The sequence below is a fragment of the Geotrypetes seraphini genome, chromosome 8 (assembly GCF_902459505.1).
Source record: "Geotrypetes seraphini chromosome 8, aGeoSer1.1, whole genome shotgun sequence".
In the NCBI taxonomy this organism is placed as follows: Eukaryota; Metazoa; Chordata; class Amphibia; order Gymnophiona; family Dermophiidae; genus Geotrypetes; species Geotrypetes seraphini.
The window spans coordinates 54,566,493-54,585,407 of NC_047091.1; the positions used below are offsets into that span (position 1 = coordinate 54,566,493).

Sequence of the window (18,915 nt, forward strand, 5' to 3'; positions counted from 1 at the left end):
AAGGTGCAGCTCTCTATTTTCTTCTCTCTCCCCGTAAGTCAGACTTCCTGATTTTCTCCAGGGGCCTTAAGGATGCCTAACCTGTGTTTCAAGGGGAATTAGGTGTTTTTAATGAATCTTGGGGAGTTTGTCACTGGACAGTGTTGGGCATGTTTCATAGCCCTCCCTGAGTGGTTGCCTGGGATGGGTCTGGTCTTAAGGGAAACCTTATTTTCCTTGATACTGAAACGTGTTGCATGTAATGCATAAAATTCTACTGCAAACCTTTCATATAGGGTCTGGTGACAGAGGCTATATTCTTCCCGAGACATGTTAGCTTCTTGTGTTATTATGGTGGTTTGCTCTTGCAAAATCCAGGTTTCAGGTATGTGTGTGGGGGGAGGGGGGAAGGAAGTTATCCTTGCTTGGTGTACCCTGTCTCCAGTCCCAGCAGGCATTGCCTGCATTTCCCAGTGGTTTTCTGGCTTCACGTTGTAGATATTTATGTGGTCTTTGGAGTACAGTATTTCAGCTCATCCTTGCCTCTATTCTGCCTGGCTGTTTGGCTGCCAGCGTTAGTTATCTAGGCTAGCTGTTGGCCCCTTGGCCATATCTTATTTTTCCTCTGGGGATGCATAGTATTCTTATGTGGCTCCTGCTTTGGCTGCTGAGCCTGATACCTGCCTAACGGTGGAGTATTGTTTTATCTTGGAGACTTGAGCAGTGCCTCATTTCAGCCTGTAGAGTACGGTACTTCACTGTAGCTTTCTCAGACTTGGCTGCTTCTGTCTCTCCGGATCTTCAGGTTCCTTCAGGAGGTTGAGTGGACCTTCGTCTGGGACTTGGTCATGGATGCAACTCTGTCAGTGGAGTGCTGTTCTCGGGGTGCACCTCTTTTCCACTTTGCTGTGTAATATCAGGCCTTTGAGCGCACTCTATTCTCCAGCTTTAGTGTGTCACTTCGCCATCTCTATGTAAAGAGAATGCGCTGCCTTGTCTGGCATCTATCTTGGTTCCTCTCTGCTTGTGGTGTGAGAGTGCTTACACTTCTAACCTTTGGGCAAGGCTTCATTTCCGGATGATGAGTGAGCTTGTCTTTTCTAGCTTTCAGGCTTGCCTACAGTAGGCATACTGACGACATCTCTGGCCTTCGGCCTGACTCTGTCTCTGGCTTTATTGTGAGCTTGCTGGCATCTCTGACCTTCTGGCATGCCGCCATCCTTTTCTGATAGGCAGGCACACTGCTTTCTATAACATTCAAACATGGCTCCCATCTCTGGATGTTGAGCAAATGCACTGGCACCTCTGACCTTTGGACATGGCTCGATTTCTGGATGTTGAGTGAGCACCCTGACACCTCTGGCCTTTGTCCGTGGCTCCATTTCTGGCTGTAGAGCGAGCGCCCCGACACCTCTGGCCGGCAACCATAATTACTGGGCTAGTTCTGGAGCAAGATTGTGGCACATGATTTCCCCCTTGACTGTGGGATGCATCTTCTCCTGCAGTTCGGTTCTTCCTGGTGGTACATCAAGGCTTTATCTCAGGAGGTTGGGCATGTTCTCACTTGGCAGTCCACTGTGTGACTGTCTCTGGATGTGGTGCTGCACATGGTGGGGTGAAATGGCTCTGCCTGTCTGTTCACATGGATCCATTTCTGAATATGGTGCACGACTGGACTCTGCTTAGCAGTTTTGCTGGGCTCCTCCTCTGTTGTGCAGTGTGGCTACACCTGGCTGTTTAACATGACTCCATCTCTGGAGGTTGAGTATAGCTCCTCCTGGCTGTTTGGCATGATTCCAGCCTGGGAGGTGGGGCAAAGCCACACTGTCTAATCGGTGAGTTTTTTTCTTTTATGTTGGGCATTGTTTGGTGTCCTATTTGACTTGGGTTCCTTGCAGCATTGGAGTGTGTTTCCAGCTGCCTGTTTGGCGCAGCCTCTCCTCTTGTTGTGGACTGGGGTCCCACTTTGTCTGGCTGCAATGGCTCCATCTCGAGATGGGGAGCACAGTTCCTCCAAGTTGGTTGTGCTTTACATTTGTGGCACAGCTATGCCTGGATGGTCATCTGGGTGCAATCTACCTCTAAGGGTTTAGTGTGGCTTCTAGTGGGTCAACGTGGCTCCATCGATGGTTAGTAGTCCCAGAAGCATTAGCTGGCTTTGTCGCTGTTTACTGTCTGCGGCTTTGTCGTGACGTATCACGCTCTTTCATCGCTAGTGGGCATGTAAAGTTCAGTCGTTAGGCTGCACCCAAGCTAAGCATATCATGCGCGGCCCTGTTGCGCTCAGTTCTATGTCCAGTGTTTGAAGCCCAGCTCCAACTCTTCTTCGCTGGACAAGATGCATTCCTTGGCTGTCAAGGGCATATCATGGCTACAGCCCCAATTCCTGCTAGGGGCTTGCATGGCTAGTCTCTGCTTATGCTTGAGATGCAGACTACATTCCTGGTAGGGGTGTGCGCAGCTTCTTCCCTCAGCTTCCCCTTGAGTGGGGTCTTTACTTGTCCTTTGAGGCACAGAGTGTACCCACTTAATTCCTTTAGGTGCTTTGGTAGCTTGGTTTCGATGCTGTACAGTACTTTGGGGGGGGGGGGGGGGATTGGCAGACTGCTTGGCCTGGTGTCTTCTCAGTTCTGATCACTGTCATGCGCTACTGAGGACTGCTTTGCTACATCCCACTCATTTCTGGATTCACCTGATGTGATTAAAGGAAAGAAAATTGTCAAGAATATAATTTTTCCATTTGATATACTATATATTATATGCAGGTACTTTCCCTGGGAAGGGCAGGATTGACCATGCTATGACTTGACTTCCATAGATGGGTGACTTGGACATCAGCAGGCCTCTTTAGCTTATGAAACATCACACCCCAACAGGGCCATTATTGCTTAAGACCTTTTTTTTTTTTGAGATGAGATTCAGGAACAAGCTTGGCTTATCTCCTTGCTTTTGTTTCTAAGTAGCAGCTTTATTCTTTAGAGTGGCAAGTCAGTCTGAGCTTGTTCCAGTAGCACAGTAAAGATGACTTATTTATGAGGTAGCAATGATGATGTAATACTTCATTTCTGTGCTTTACAATCCAGCTCTGTTAGAATGGAACATGTGCAAGTAGTCAAGTAATTCCTGCCTCCAAAAGTCTTCTAAAACTGGAGCCCAATACTGGGCCCATCCTTTTGCTCCTGAGCAAGAGGATTAAATCTCTGATGGAATAAAATGGACAACATTCTGTTCTTCTTTTGTGCCTTGAAAAGATGTATGAGGAAGTGCTGAAAAATTATCAGCCCAACCAAGAAGGGAATGACATGGAGCCATGAAACATCCAAGTTATTCGACATATTCTCACCCCCTAAGTTCAACACACTTGGCTGAGGTTTCTGTAACCCTTCCAAAAAATACTCTGATGCCTGATCACTGAAATACTGCTCCACTGCTGCAATCATCACTCGATAATTGTCACCCTTTCAAACTTTTTAAGGTTTGGAAACAGAAAATAAGTCAGATGGAGCAAGATCTGGTGAGTAAGGTGGATGGTTTATGCACTGAAATCTCAACTATGTCAAAACATCCTTCGTTTTGCCAGCCTTTTGAGAAGGTGCTTTGTCTTGCAAAAAGAGAACTCCTTTCTGCAGCTTCCCTCTCCTTTTTTTCTTTCAATGCTTCCTTTAAAAGGCACAGCAAGTTACAGTAGTATTTTGCATTAACTGTTTGACCCCTTGGAAGATAGTAAGTCATAACACCTTCTGGATCCCAAAACACTGTGGCCATGATTCTTCCTGTTGACTTTTGCATCTTGAGTTTCCTTGGTCTTGAAGAACCTGAGTGCCGCCATTGCATGAACTGCTGTTTTGCCTTAGGATCATAGTGGTGTAACTATGTTTCATTAGCAGTAACTAGTCATTCCAAAAAGTTGGCACCAGTAGGAAAAAAGGAGGTATTGATGCCCCTGTTTAAACCACTTATAAGATCTCATTCCGAATATTGATCTGTATCATAAGGCGTATGGGGACAGACTTGGATCTCAATATGTATACATGAGAGGAGAGATATGATAGACTTTTTAAAATATCCCGAGTGGGGGGGTTGAGGGGAGGGGATGTTGGGGACTGTATTATTTGGGGAGGTTGATTGTTATGGATGATGTAATGCTGGATTGTTATATATATTTTGTTAAAACCAATAGAAATTATTGAAACATAAATTCCTTAGCAAAGCAGCAGATGAATCCAGAGACCAATGGGATAGCTCACTTCTACCAGCAGGTGGAGATAGAGAAACTGATTAACAGGTGTACTTATTTGCTGGCACTCCTCCTGTCTCATCAGTATTCTCTATCTCCAAGCAGGTGGAAGTCGCTATTCAACTAGCTCCTGGATTCTGGCTGTGGCTGGAACTTTATTACCTCCTGTTGAGATTTTCTCTTCAGTGAGACTGCCATTCTGTTTCTCCTGTTGAGCTTTTGCTCTTCAGTGAGACAGGGGTGTCCGGCTAATCGGTGCCGGCTTTAGAGGTTACACTTGGGCCCCCCCTTGTCCCTGCCTCACCCTCCCTCCAATGATAGAGGGTCTGCCCTGGTCCCTATTTTTCTTCTTTCCCATTAAAAAAAAAAAAAAAGGGGGCCTACACAACTGACTTTTTGCCCTGCTCGTGCTAGGCAGCAGGTGTTGCCGGCGTATACCGGCACTATCCAGTAGATTGTGAGTATGTGTTTTATTCTACTGGTCTCTGAACTTTGTGGTTGTGTGAGAGCTGTGGGTTTTTGACTATGGCAGTTTTGTTTTATGGTGGAATATGTTTTTGTATCAGCTTGCTTCAGTGAGGTAGGTGGCCTCTGTATTCCTGCGCATAACTAAGGAGCGCTTCTTTTTCTTACCCTAGCGCTTGTGCTGTGGGGTTGGTAGTTTCTGGGACATTGTTTCTTGATACTGCCACGGCCCGTGGGTAAATGTAACTGTGTGGCTCTCGATATGGTCGCAAATTGTGAGGACAGCTCCGGGTGTGTTATACATTATCTGAAAGGGAGCTGAATCGTTCTATAGCGCGGGTGGTGCGAGCTTGTGCTCCCCTACTGTTCCCCTTTCCTCCCCGAGGTGTGTTTTGCATTTTTTTACGCTTCGGCTATGGGCTCCGAGTCCGGTGTGAGCGGCAATGTTCTAGGAGCCGGCCTATATTTGCGCGAAACAGTCCGAGTTTGGGTCGCTAGCACTGCAATACTCAGGGAGTTATTCTGGGCAGCTGCCGTTCTCAGCGCGGGCCTCTCCGTCTGCTTTGCGGAGCGGTGTGCTGCGGTTTTGGCTATGAGTTTCCGGTCTGTTTTGTACAGCACTGTTGGGGGAGCCAGCCGGTTTTGATTCTGGCAGGAAAGTGCCCGCGCTTGGGCCCCCAGCGCCGCGGGGTTCATTGACTCATGTCCTACAGCTAACTTAAGCGTGTACCGCGGCTTATTTTTGTTTGAAATCAGCTGTGCCCCGTATTGCAGTGCTCCATTTGCTGTGGTGTTGTCCACATGCTTCTCTTAACAAAAAAAAAAAAAAAAAAAAGAATAGGCAACTGGTTGTTATTGGGGGCTGTCCATTTATATCCCTAGGCACTTCCACATTAAGTTTCTGCCCTGAGTTTGGCTGCCTACGCTTGGTTTTGCTGCCTTAAGGGTTAGCGAACATCAAGGTGGAGTAGGTGTCAAGGGCGTGCCAGTGTATCATTCGTGTGGTTCATTTCTTCACTCGGGGTTCCAATAACGTGCGGCGATGTTGGAGGTTTCCTTAGGCCTTCTGCCTGGGTGCTGCGTCCGCCTGCTTGGGCTCTAGACTGGTTTCTGCGGGGTAGTTGCAGGAATTCCGAGTTGAGGGTCTCTCTTGAGGCCTGATGGTTCTTTTCTTCTTGCTGTGGGCCAGCTTGTCTGTGAAAACCTGGTGGCGCAAGGGTTGTGTGCTGGGTTAGTAACAAGGAGCTGAGGTTCAAGCCCCAGCTAAGGAGTAGAGCTGATATGGCTCCAAAAGAAGAGGCGAAGGTTCAAGTCTATTTAAAAAAAAAAAAAAAAGCTAGACGGCCTTCCGCTCTAGAAGCATGGTCTAGTGGCGGCTGATCCCTAAGGGCAAGATCCTCTGCTTGCGAGGTCGTAGGGTAGCTGGCACTGTATGCCCAATGAATTCTCCCCTTACGCTCTCTTTTGGAGTGGAAACCTGGTCTGTTTTCGGCCAGGTACAGCTCGTTTCTCTGGAGAGGCGTGTGCTGCTTCTGGATTAAGCCGGGTGCGCCTTGTCTTTCCTTTGCTTGTGTAAAGCTCAGGCAGGTTGCTGAATGTCCTCATGCTCCCTTTCACATCGCAAGACGGTGTTCTTTGTCCAGGTTGACAGTTTTCTCATGAAGGAGTAGTCGCTTTACTGGCAGGTCAGGGAGCTGTGAACTTTTTTCAGGATGCTTGCACCTTTGCATCCTCCTCACGTTTCCAGAGTCTCTCTGTCTGGCGTTTCTCTTTGAAGTGTGGCTGGTCCTCGGGACAGTTCTTGTAGTTCTTAGGGTACCACTTATTAGTGGGTGGCCAAGATAGGGGCTTTGGGCAGGCTGGATTCCATTCGGCTGCATTAGTTTCTCAGGGTTACCCATTTCTGCAGTCAAACGGGGAAGATATTTACATTTTCTCTATGGCCTCTGAGTCAGCACTAGGTTGGCCTGCCTCTCTTGGAGAAGCGCTTTCGGTTTGGGCACATTCCATTTCACCTACCCAAGGGTTCGTTGGCACTGCCAAGCGATTTGTCTGATTTATGCGTGACTGCTTGCTTGATTCGGACGACTTCCAGTCGGGTCTTTTGACTGACACGAAGCGGGTGGTTTCTTTTCCTCAATTCTTTACATGCGCATCTTCATATTTGCAGTGCTCTTTTTTCCTATACTAGTTATAGGTATATCGGGTTGATGCTGTTATTCTTATAGGAGAGACTTGTATTGCTTTCCAGAGCCTTGAGTGTGGAGTCTCGATCTCAGATTGGCGTTCTTCGCTTACCATGGCTAAGAGTATGGGATTCTGTTCAGGTTCTAGCATCCATATTGCTGACCCCTCTGGGAACCTCGGCTTGCTGTCCCTTCTAACGCTCAGCAGCCGCTTTTATTCCAGTGGTTCTCGGTATCTCTGGGCTCCTATTAGTTGCTAGGCTTCTCCTGCATAGCTTTGTATGATTTGGGGGGCTCAGAAAGATTGTCTTTCCAGGGCATGCCTCGGTCTTTCCTGGACTAGCTTATGACCACCGACTATTCCGGACTGTCGGGTTGGGGGGCTCGGTGGCTTCCATCCTCAGCTTCAGGAGTTTGGTCTTCAGAGGCGACTAAGTTCTGGTTCCTTCTTCTACTCTTGAGCATGGTCAGGCTTCCTTTCTGGAGCTTCAGACCATTCTTCCGGAATGCCGCTGAGGGCCCTTTCAGTCAGTATTATGATGGGGGTGTTTCTCTGCAGCTTGGGCAGTAGGTGATGTACTCAGTTGCCAGGTACAGTGGTTGTTCTACTTCGATGGGTGGACCCTCATCTTTCTATTCGGTTGACCGATCATTTTTCAGGTCAGGAAAAGAGTTTGGTTAGTCTTTCTCTCTGTGAAATCTGAGCATAGCCCATTTATTGGATGTTACTGTGTACAGCACTGCGTACGCTCTAGAAGTGTAGAAGTTAGTTATAGTGATATCTTCTACATCCTGGTTATTGGGAATTTTGGCTCAGGTGTTCCACTTTTTTTGTGGTGGAAATAAGATCTCCTGGAACTTGACCTCTTGGCCTCGTCTCACAATTCCATGCTTCCTAGCTTCTTAGGCGGGCACAGGAAGTGGGAGTTAAAGGGGGTAACAGTGTGGCTTCTTTCTTACAGCCATACCACCCTGAATGTGCCCGATCCCGTCTGATCTCAGAAGCCAACCAGGATAGGGCCTGTTTAGTACCTGGATGGGTGACCACCTGGGAATACCAGGTGCTGTAGGCTTTAAAAAAAACAAACAAAAAAAAAAAAAAACTCCTCTGGTTTCTCTTTTTCACTGTTTTCCCCTGGCTGATGATAGCTTGGATTTGCCATCTCAAGCTCGCTTTAGGGGCACAGTATTGGTACAATCTCTGGCTTGGCTGCGCCATCCTTGCTATGTGGATCTGTTGAGCCTTTCGACAGCCGGACTGAGAAGTTTCCTTTGATCTCCGACTTTGCTCTCCTTGATTGAGATCAACATGGATATTCATACTACTTTGGTATTACGACCTAGCTTTTGAGCAGTCTTGATTGGCGTGTGACGGTAATGCGAAGCAGGTTGTTTCTTCTCTTATCCAGGCGCTACAGACGTCTTCTCCTGTGGCTTCTGCTTCCTTTTGGAGGTGTTTCCTTTCTTGAATACTTCTCAACAGTTGCACCCTTCCTGAGTTCCTTTTTAGCACAGGTATATTGCCGATGGCATAGCGTTCAATTCCCTTCAGCTTCAATTACCATTCTTGGCTTCTTACAGGAACTAGGTATATGGCCCTTCGCTGACTTCTCAGCTTCCTATAGTTCAGTTCCTAAACAGAAGGCGGTATATTCATGCGCCTCTTAGAAAGCCCGGTTTGGTGTAATTCATTCACGTACTTCTTCTAAGTTACCGATGGCTTCATTTTAGCCTTGTCCTTTGGGGCTCTAAACAGCTGTGCGGTTGACCATGGGATTCCTTGTGGTCATGGCTTCAGCTTTGCAGTTGCGATGTTGCAGGCCTTGTTCAACGGGGATTCCTATTCCTTATTTCCGTCATATGGGGTGTCAGTTCGGATGGTACCACTATTCCTTTCTAAGGGGGGTCATCCTTTCTTTTACATCATGCTCGCTTTTCCTTCCTTCTTCCTGGAGGGAGATAGTGGAAGCAGTACTTTTATTCACTGCATTTTTTGAAACGTATGTAGCGTTCTCCGCGAGATCGGTTTCTAACAACTGTTAGTGGTTTATATCTCCTTTTGGGATTCTTCAAGGGACGCCTCAGGCGTATTGCGGCGTCCGATGCCTACCTCGCTCAATGGTCCAGGAGGACATTCTTTATACTTGCCTGCTGGCAGGGGAGCGGGTGGCGATTGAACTTCATGACCATTCCGCTGGAGCGATGGCTGCTTCTTGAGCTCGGCCCAGAGGGTTTTTGCCTTGGAGGAGATTTGTCTCACGGCTAACTGGTCTTCCGAGAGTACCTTCTCTCCGCGTCTCTGCATGGATGTGCGGGCACATGCAATAGGGGTTTTTTGATGCTTCGGTCGTTGCAAAGGCGGCGTTTGCTTCCCACCCAAATTACGGATTGCTTTGCTACATCCCATTGGTCTCTGGATTCATCTGCTGCTTTGCTAAGGAAGGTAAAATTATGTTCTTACCTGTTAATTTTCTTTCCTTTAGAAGCAGCAGATGAATCCAGAGCCCCACCCTTTCTGGTATCTGGTTGTCAGTTTTTCGTGTACGGCTTTTAGTGATTGGGTGTTGTTCATGATTGTATTCTGTATCGTTGCTGTTCGCGAGGTGTTCTGGGAAAGAAGTTTTTTACATGCTATACCTACTGATGGTTAAATGTGCTTGGGCAAGGAGCTATACTGATGAGACAGGAGGAGTGCCAGCAAATAAGTACACCTGTTAATCAGTTTCTCTATCTCCACCTGCTGGTAGAAGTGAGCTATCCCATTGGTCTCTGGATTCATCTGCTGCTTCTAAAGGAAAGAAAATTAACAGGTAAGAACATAATTTTACCATATCTACTTGTCATAAATATGTATACATGAGAGGAGAGATATGATAGACTTTTTAAAATATCCCGAGTGGGGGGTTGAGGGGAGGGGATGTTGGGGACTGTATTATTTGGGGAGGTTGGTTGTTATGGATGATGTAATGCTGGATTGTTATATATATTTTGTTAAAACCAATAGAAATTATTGAAACATAAAATATCTACTTGTCATAAATATGTATAAAGCAAGTCTTTCAATTGAAAGGAAATTCCAGAGTGAGAGGGCATGGGATAGAGTTAAGTCTCAGGAGTAATCTAAGGAAATAACTTTTTCCACAGAAAGGCTGGTAGATGCATAGAGATGGTGGAGACCGATTTTTGTCTGAATTCACAAAAGCATGGGCAGGCATATTGGATCTCGGAGAGGAAAAGATAGAGGATGGGTAGACCTAATGGGCCATTTGGTCTTTATCTGCCATCATGTCTGTGCTTTCTATGAAGCGTTTATAGAAGGCATGGTCATGCACTCCTGTTCAACACTGTGCACTGTAGTCACTATGAACCTATTCAATGCATATATTCATATTGGTAAAGGAGTTATCTCCTGTCTCAGACAATTGACCTCCATTTTGATGCTCCTCTCAATGCACATCCCCTGACTCGCCTTGTACATGGTACTTTTAAGGAGTCTGACCTTGGATATCTCCAATCATTCAGACGAGGACTTGTCAGAATACTCGGCAGATGAAGCCTATGGTATACTTTCTGATCCTTTTCCCCTGCCCCTCAACGATGCAAGTATCCACCAGAAAGTTTTTTTCCCGGTTTTGTAAGGAAGATGAGGGTAAGCTTTGCCCATCAGAATGGAAATAGAGGTGGAGTCTTGTTCTGAACCATTTGAACTTCTTGACTTCAAAGCATCACTAAACAAATGCATTAAGTTGTTTTTTTTTGGGGGGGGTTTAGGGCTATACATCAATTAAAATTTTTAATTGCGCAATTAATCACATAAAGCACCCCTTTACATGTCCTTCTGTATAATGCAATATATACAGGCAGTCCCCAACTTAACATCGGACTCATACTTAACTGTCTCACCCTTCCTGTGCCAATGTGCCCCCTCTTCCTTCCTGTCCCAATGAAATCCTCCCTTCTGTGTCCTAACACCCCCCCTCATTGTTCTTTCTTCCATTCTGCTTCCAAAATTCATGTCTCCCTCCCTCGGGTGTTTACCTCCACTGGCTGGCTGCCTCTTCCCAGCTGCACTTCTCTTCACAAAGCCATGAGCAGTTGCATCCTGCTTGCGGCTGACCCAGAAGCCTTCCCTCTGAAGTATCCAGAAAACCATTTACCAAGATGCCCAATTTAAATGAACACAATTTACTATTTTGTGTGATCTCCATTCCTTGGATCCAGTCACATATTCTCTACTGTCTCTGCTGGACTGCCTCCTTCATCTTTCCAATTCTGGACTTCAAACTTCTGTACATGTCTATCTTAGTGCAATCTGCACTTTTCATACTCGCTTAAATAGTAGGCCCATCTCAATGCATCCATTGGTCTCCAGATTCATGAAGGGTCTTTATCACACCAAGCCTCTACTCAGACCACTGCCTGTGGTGCTCTCTCTGCTCATGAAGCCACCATTTGAACTCCTCTTGTCTGCTTCACTAAAACACCTCACCTGGAAAGTTACTTTCCTGATCAGAATAACTTCTGCATGTTTCAGCAAATTACAAGCGCTGGTATTAAATCCACCTTGTACCAGTACTCATCCAAAGTTTTACTGAAAGTGATATCAGAATTTCATCTCAACCAGTCCATTGTTTTACCCGTTTTCTTTCCCAAAACTACATTCACACGCTGGGAAGTCAGCTCTTCATACCCTGGACTGTAAAAGAGCTCTTGTCTACTACTTGGATAAAACCAAATTGCTTAGGACTACATCTCAACTGCTATCTCCTTTGACTCTTACAGATTGGGAGTTCAGTTACCAAGAGGAATATTTCATTCTGGCTAGCAGACTGCATATCCTTTGCATATTCTCAGGTTGGGTTCATAGAGTAAGAGCCATGACCACTTCTATAGCACATTTATACTCCACTCCCATTCAGGACATCTGCAAAGCAGCCACTTGGTCCTCAATCCAAGTTTCAAGTTTCAAGTTTTATTGATTTTGATATACCAACTATCAAATTAATATCTAGCTGGTTTACAATAAGATTACAGGATAGAAAAATTATTAAAAAATAAAATAAAATAAAAGTATATATATGATTAATTTAGCAGTATTGTGTGAACATAAATAACATTACAAGACAAACTGGAAAGTGAGGGTGCTAGGGAGGGAAGGTTAAAAGTTACATATTGGAGACAGTGGGGTTTGGATAAAACATAGAGGGGGAGTCATAATTTCAGAGCTATTTATTGTTTACAAAAGAGGGGATTAAGTGAGACTCTAAGTGATATCAAATGCATGCATACTTCTCATTACTGCTTAGATCAACATTCTAGATGAGACAGTCAGTTTGGTCAGACAATTCTCAAAAATGTATTTTCTTTAAAAGCCATCTTCCCTCCATCCTCAGGTATTTCACCAGCTTCCTGACAAACATCTTCTAAGCCAGTGGTTCTTGCACCTGTCCTGGGGAGCCACCAGCCAAGTTGGATTTTTAGGATATCCTTAATGACTATGCATAAGAGATCTGCATGACTGTCACCCCATTATATGGAACTCTCATGCATATTCATTAAGGAAAGTGGAGGCAAATTCAGTAGACAATAGCGTGTAGAAGATAATTGAGAATTGATACAAATAAGAATATTAGGCACTGAATACAATGCGTTATTGAAAGGATGAACTTTTCATGAATTTTAACTTTTTCTATGTGTTGGATAGATTGGGGGCTTCACTGTTTGGGAGAAGAATTGTGTGTATTTAGTATGAAACAATGTTATAATATGTTTTAAAGGATTTGATGGTGCTATATTATTAAAATAAATGATGAATTATTTATAAGCATAAGAAGTAGTGTGAAACATAGCTCTTATTTGGGTATTTTGCTTATGCATATTCATTAGGGATATCCAGAAAACTTGACTGGCTGATGATCCCCCCCAAGATGGTTCATAGACATAATCGCGGAAGACAAAGGCGCGCGCCGACAACTGAGCGCAAGACGGAGACAAGCGCCAAAGAAAATTACTGTTTTTAGGGTCTCCGACGGGGGGTTTTGTTGGAGAGCCCCCCCCACTTTACTTAATACATATCGCGGCGGCGTTGTGGGGGGTTTGGGGGGTTGTAACTCCCCACATTTTACTGGAAACTTAACTTTTTCCCGAAAAACAGGGAAAAAGTGAAGTTTTCAGTAAAATGTGGGGGGTTACAATCCCCCAAACCCCCCACAACGCCCCACAACGCGGTGCGATCTGTATTAAATAAAGTGGGGGGGGGTTCCCCCCACGCCCCCCGTCGGAGCCCCTAAAAACAGTAATTTTCTTCGGCGCGCGCCTCCGCGCTGCGCTCAGTTGTCTGCGCGCGCCTTTGTCCCGGCGCGCTTTTGATCTGACACCCCCAAGATAGGTTTGAGAACCAATGTTCTACACACTTGAGCATGTCCAGTGGCTTACAGAAGAGCGAACACATCTCAAATCAGGAGGCAATTAAAAGGGGACCTGACAGCCATTGCACAGGGGATACAAAACCCAAGTTAGCAAGCTCCTTATTTGTTACTTTACAAACTAAATTTCAAGGTGCTACATTCTAGTACTATCTTCCTCTGAATGGGCAAATCTATTTCATTTGGCTCTTGGACAGAACATGTTATCAAAAAGAAATGTTATGCTGTTTAACCCTTTCAGGACCAAGGGACATATTTGTCCCATAACTTTAAAATCCTATAAATTTTGATTGGGATAGTCTACAGTTCTAAATTTGATATGTACGGATTCCATATGATACTGCCTTTATGTAAACAAACTGGTTCCGACATTCATTCATTAGCGTCGTTGCCAGATTGACGAGAAGATTCACTTGCCACACTGTCCATAAGCCAGAAGTTTGATTTAAAAAAAAAAAAATAATGATATTTCACAAAAAAAAATCAATTTTTTGGCATCTGCAAGCCCTTTTTACCATAAAAATGTCATCAAAACCACAAAAATTGGCCTACGATCCTTATGGTCCTGAAAGGGTTAACCTTGAGCATTGTGTTCAATTCTGGTCACCTTATCTTAAAAAAGATATAGCGTAACTAGACCAGGTTCAAAGAGTGACCAAGATAATGGGGATGGAACTCCTCTTGTATGAGGAAAGATTAAAGAGGCTAGGGCTCTTCGGTTTGGAAATGATTGAAGTCTACAAAATCCTGAGTGGTGTAGAACAGGTACAAGTGGATCCATTGCCACCTCTACCGCAGCTTTGTAAAAGCCAACATTTGGCAGCCTGAAGTTTTTGCAGACCTTAAACTTGGCACCATTATCTACCCTGAAGCTGGGGTATTTTTGAGGAATTTTCTTTATATCGATCAGCCATTAATCTGGCGACATTCTTGAGGGACTCTTGCTACTGCCACAGAATTTTTTTAATTTCCCTGTTAGATCTGGGTGATATTCAAAACGAAGCATGAATCTCAAATAGTTTAAAAAACAAAACAAAACTGTAGGAGTTTTTCTGAAACCCAGAAGTGAATCGGATCATTTCAAGCATGCTTCAGTGTTGACTTTTCTTCTGCAAAATGTTAGCCGAATAGGTCAATTTATCTGTTTGTTTGTTTTTTTTTCTGTTTTTGAAGAACATTTCTTATTCTCTCTTTTGCAGTTGCACATCCAAAAGTGTTGGAAATTTCTTAGCAAAATAAGAGCTGTTTGTGGAATTAGAACATATTAGTCATGGGATGCTTTTTATGCATCAGCAGAATAATTGAAAATATAGAGGTTATGCTGAATATTCTCCCTAATCAGCTGATGTTCTCCTTAAAATAGACTTAGCTGCATGTGTTATGCTCAGTGATTTTAAAATGAAAAAGGGGATGGGGAAAATCTTTATCCTGTTAGACCAGTCCTAATGAATTCATTGCACCTTTGTATCTGCAGAAGGGAGGCAGAAAATTTTGAATATTCCAGTGACAGCGCCATAAGGAGTGGTGCAACTTGGAATCTTTCAGTACTTCTCTGCTTCTAGCAGAGTAAAGGTTGGTCTGGTACAGCAGGATAGGTTCCCTAGGCTGCAGTCTACAGGCTGTGGTGCTGAGGTAGTCAGTAATCTGCACACCAGAAACATTACATTTGTGATTTCTATTCCGCCTGTGCCTTGCGGTTCTAAGCGGATTACAGTTAAAAGAGATCAGGACATTACCGAGAGAATTACATTACAACGATTTAAGTAAATTACATGTTGTGGTATAGAAATACAAGTATAAGATATCTGGATTTATCGATAGAATAACTTGACAGGGTTCAAGTAGTTACAAGGTTCAGTGGGGAAAACAATATAGGCAACTGAAGAAAGATACCTAACTTTGAAGGAATAGTTAAGTGGATACCTAAGGGAGATGCTTATTTAAGAGAAGGTTAAATGGATACCTAAGGGAGATGCTTAGAATGACTTTGCCCTCTGTGGCCAAGTGAACTTGGCCTATGGATCTTCCTCAGGTGCAGGGGGGATTCCTGGAGATCTCAGCAGGTGATTTGAGTCTGTTGTTTTGGCCTTATCTCTCTCTGGGCATGGACATGCACACACTCGCATTGTGTGCAGAAATGGAAGATAAGGCTTGCTTGCTTCAGTAAGCTCCATTTCAGTGGGAGCTTTTGCTTGGCAAGAACCTGTGTATAGTCAGTGCAAATAACCTCTAGAACTCACTGGTTTGACGCCATAGATCTAGGGATTCTAGACCCAGCATTTTCTGGAAGATCAGACATACCAATATTAAGTCATCTGGGGTCTGTCTGTCCCATGTTAGATTGGCACTGGTGGAATGAGTCAAAAAGGCTGTTCTTCAGTTGGGTCAAATTCAGAGAAGTCAACCTTTTTGATGGGTGAGGATTAGAGAATGACACGGTGACAAAATTCATCACCGTTCCCGTCTCTGCGGATAACCACGGGAAACCATCTTCATGTCATTCTTTAAGGAGAGAGGGAAGATTCGGAGTATAATTGGGCACAACCACTGACCCGCAAGCTTTGCTTTGAAGAATGCTGGTGTAGAAGGACCGAGGTTGAAATAGACACTAGAAAATGACATGGGATTATTTCCCGCGGTTATCCGCGGGAACGGGAACGATGATGAATTTTATCACCATGCCATTCTCTAGTGAGGATGGCAAGGGCAGGGCTCCTACCTCTGTCATCTCCATTTTCAAAGGTCCCTAATGAGGGGGAGGCATGGGTCCACTCTGTAGAGGGAGAGGTGGGGCCGCTGGTTCTGCTTTTTCCACAGGGAATGGCCTGGGTGACTTTGAACCAGTGGTTGCTGGAAGTTATCTGCACTGGCTATATATTGGCATTTACAAGTTTTAGATGCCTTTTATGGTGTTTGTGTGCATTGACTCTAAAAGGCAGGCAGCAAGGATACACTGTCGCCTGCCCTCCCTGGAAGCTGTCAAACTTGTGCCGCTTGCCAAACAGTGTTTGAGTTACAACTCCATCTGTTTTGTGGTTCCCAAAAACAGAAGAATCCTTTTGGTCCATCTTGGATCTTGAAGGGGTAAATGTATGTGATTTCTATCAAAGATCCCAGGGTGGGTTTCATGGCTCTTGTCCTGGTTATTTTTCTTCCTGTTTGCCTGTCTTCTTTACTTCAGCCTTTGGTGTTACCATACTGAAATGTTCAGGCAGCAGCACACTGGCAGGAATGTCATCAGAATATTCAGATTTTTCAGTCTCCAGCTGCTGGTACTCAGGTACAGCCCTCGGGTTTGGACTGACTTAGCAGGTCTTGAAGAAAAGGAAATTAACAGGTAATAATAATTTCACTGTATTTGTTTTCAAGTAAGATAGACATGGTATGGATGCTTTACTGTATCCATATGTTTTTCATGTTTCAAACTGCTCGAGTAAGTTTCTGACTCTATGCCAAATTCCAATTAACTTACCTAGTTCAAAATATTTCCTGCTCCTATCTTGAACAACTGCTCATTGGTGTTAACTGGAAAAATATGTGGAAATTGGAACCAAATAGACAGAAGAGCTAAAGAAATGCAGGAGTGGTATTCCCAGAAGCTTGCTTTCTATTGAATGTACATTGGCCGTGATCCCTTGGTCAAGCAAAGGAAGGAAGCTGTGAAATTACTTGAGACATAATTTGTAGAGAAATTGGAATGAGGGTGCCTTCATGTTCCTTGGTTTGTTTTTCTATTGCTTCTTATGGGTGTTGCATTTGCCATGGTTTTATTTTCCTATTGGAATTTAGACTTTGTGAAGCCAAACAGGAATACCCCAAGGGAGAAAACGCAGACAAGGTTAATCAGCATTCAATTTTTCATCTCTTTTAAAGGATTCTTAATGCATTGATACCCATTTCTTTTTGATACCATGCACTGTTCAAGAGTCAAATGGAATGGACTTGCCCATTCAGAGGAAAATAGTACTAGAATGTAGCACCTTGAAAAATTGGTTTGTAAAGTAACAAAGAACTGTGTCCAGTGCTCAAATAAGGAGCTTGCTAACTTGGGTTTTGTATCCCCTGTGTAAGGGCTGTTAGTTGCTATTCAAAGCCTTTTAATTGCCTCCTGATTCCAGATGTGTTTGTTCTTCTGTAAGCCATTGGACATGCTCTCAAGGTGTCTTTGGGGATCATCAGCCAGTCAAGTTTTCAGAATATCCCTAATGAATATGCGTTACAGTTGTATATAATGGGGTGACAGACGTGCAGATCTCTCATTTATAGTCATTAAGGATATGCTGAAAAATCCAACTTGGCTGGTGGTCCCCCAGGACAAGTGCGAGAACCACTGGCTTAGAAGATGTTTTGTATAAAACTTAATATAAAAGCAATGATAAATGCAACAGTAAAAAAATATATATACAAGACTTTCATATAATTAACATCCCCCCCCCCCCCCCACTGTCTTTTATCAAGTTGTGCTAGAGGTTTTTAGTGCAGGCCGGCATGAGCATCAGAGCACTTGCCTCGCTGGCCCACACTAAAAACCTCTAGCATACACATGTCAAACACAAGGCCTGGGGGGCCAAATCCGGCCCGCCTGGCCGTTTTATTTGGCCCTCGGTGACTGTGTCGCATCTAAGTGCCTGACTGTGCAGCCCCGGTCCCAGTGGCACTCCAAGCGCCTAAACACACTACCCCACTCCCAGCAGCGCTCCAAGCTCCTCACCTGCTGCCTCAGTACCCATTTGCAGGCAGCAGGACCCAGTCCCAGTATAAAAACTAGGTTGGAGCAGAGCGCTCCACACAAGTGCCTGATCGCGCCACATGTGTCTCAGGGCGAGGAAGGATCTATACTTCTACTAAGTATCTTAATAGAAAATTCGGCCCTTGACTTAGCCTGTATTTTAAATTTCGGCCCCTTATGTGATTGAGTTTGACACCTCTGTTCTAACGCATTGGAAACATTACTTGGGGTGAAACTTGGCTGCTAGCTCTAAGCAGATTCTCTGTCTGCAGCAGGATGCATCATAAAGAGAGATATTTTTACTGAGCCCAACAAAGGACTGCATGTACAGTTAGTCTGAAAGCTTTCAGGATCTCCATAAGCATTTCCTTCAGACATGTAGTTCCCATCTTGATACTGTGGTGGTGATGGAGAAGAATCATTTTTGCCATTTCTAAACATCTGATTTTTTTTTATGTTGTTGGGGGGAGGGCGGGAGCTTGGAAGGACATCCGAATGCCTAATAGTGAAAATGAGACTGATTTTCATAGAGGGGCAGTATTTTCATAGAGGGGCATTTGCTTGCAAATGCAGTCTCCCTATCCCACTTGCAAGAGCTTATGTATAAAATATTCTGCTGAAATTGAGCACCTGGCTTTTCTTTTATAGGCTTTAAGAGCTGCATGTCTTGGGGTGTGTGTGGATTTTTTTTTTTTTTTTTTTTTTTAACTTCTAGCAACTACACACAAAATATTGTCCCCTGTATGTCATGGAAAATTTCTTGTAACATTTCCTGTTGCTTAGCAGCCGGTTAACCTCTCACTCGCTTGCTTTTCTTTCCTTGTTTAGGCCACACAGGGCAGGCGGGTCTTCAAGTTTAATACATAATAATGCTAACAGCTGGAAAAGAGAAAT

At 44.4% G+C, this 18,915-nt stretch overlaps 1 protein-coding gene and 1 non-coding gene across 2 annotated transcripts in view; both read left to right on the plus strand.

The window, feature by feature from the left end:
- The window catches only part of ITPKC (inositol-trisphosphate 3-kinase C), a 186,149-nt gene that overhangs the window by 110,360 nt on the left and 56,874 nt on the right, over positions 1-18,915 (plus strand). The gene's annotated exons all lie outside the window — the stretch shown is intronic.
- On the plus strand, positions 7,822-7,940 carry LOC117366238. Its single transcript, XR_004540515.1, has one exon. It is a non-coding gene; the product is annotated as a 5S ribosomal RNA (ribosomal RNA).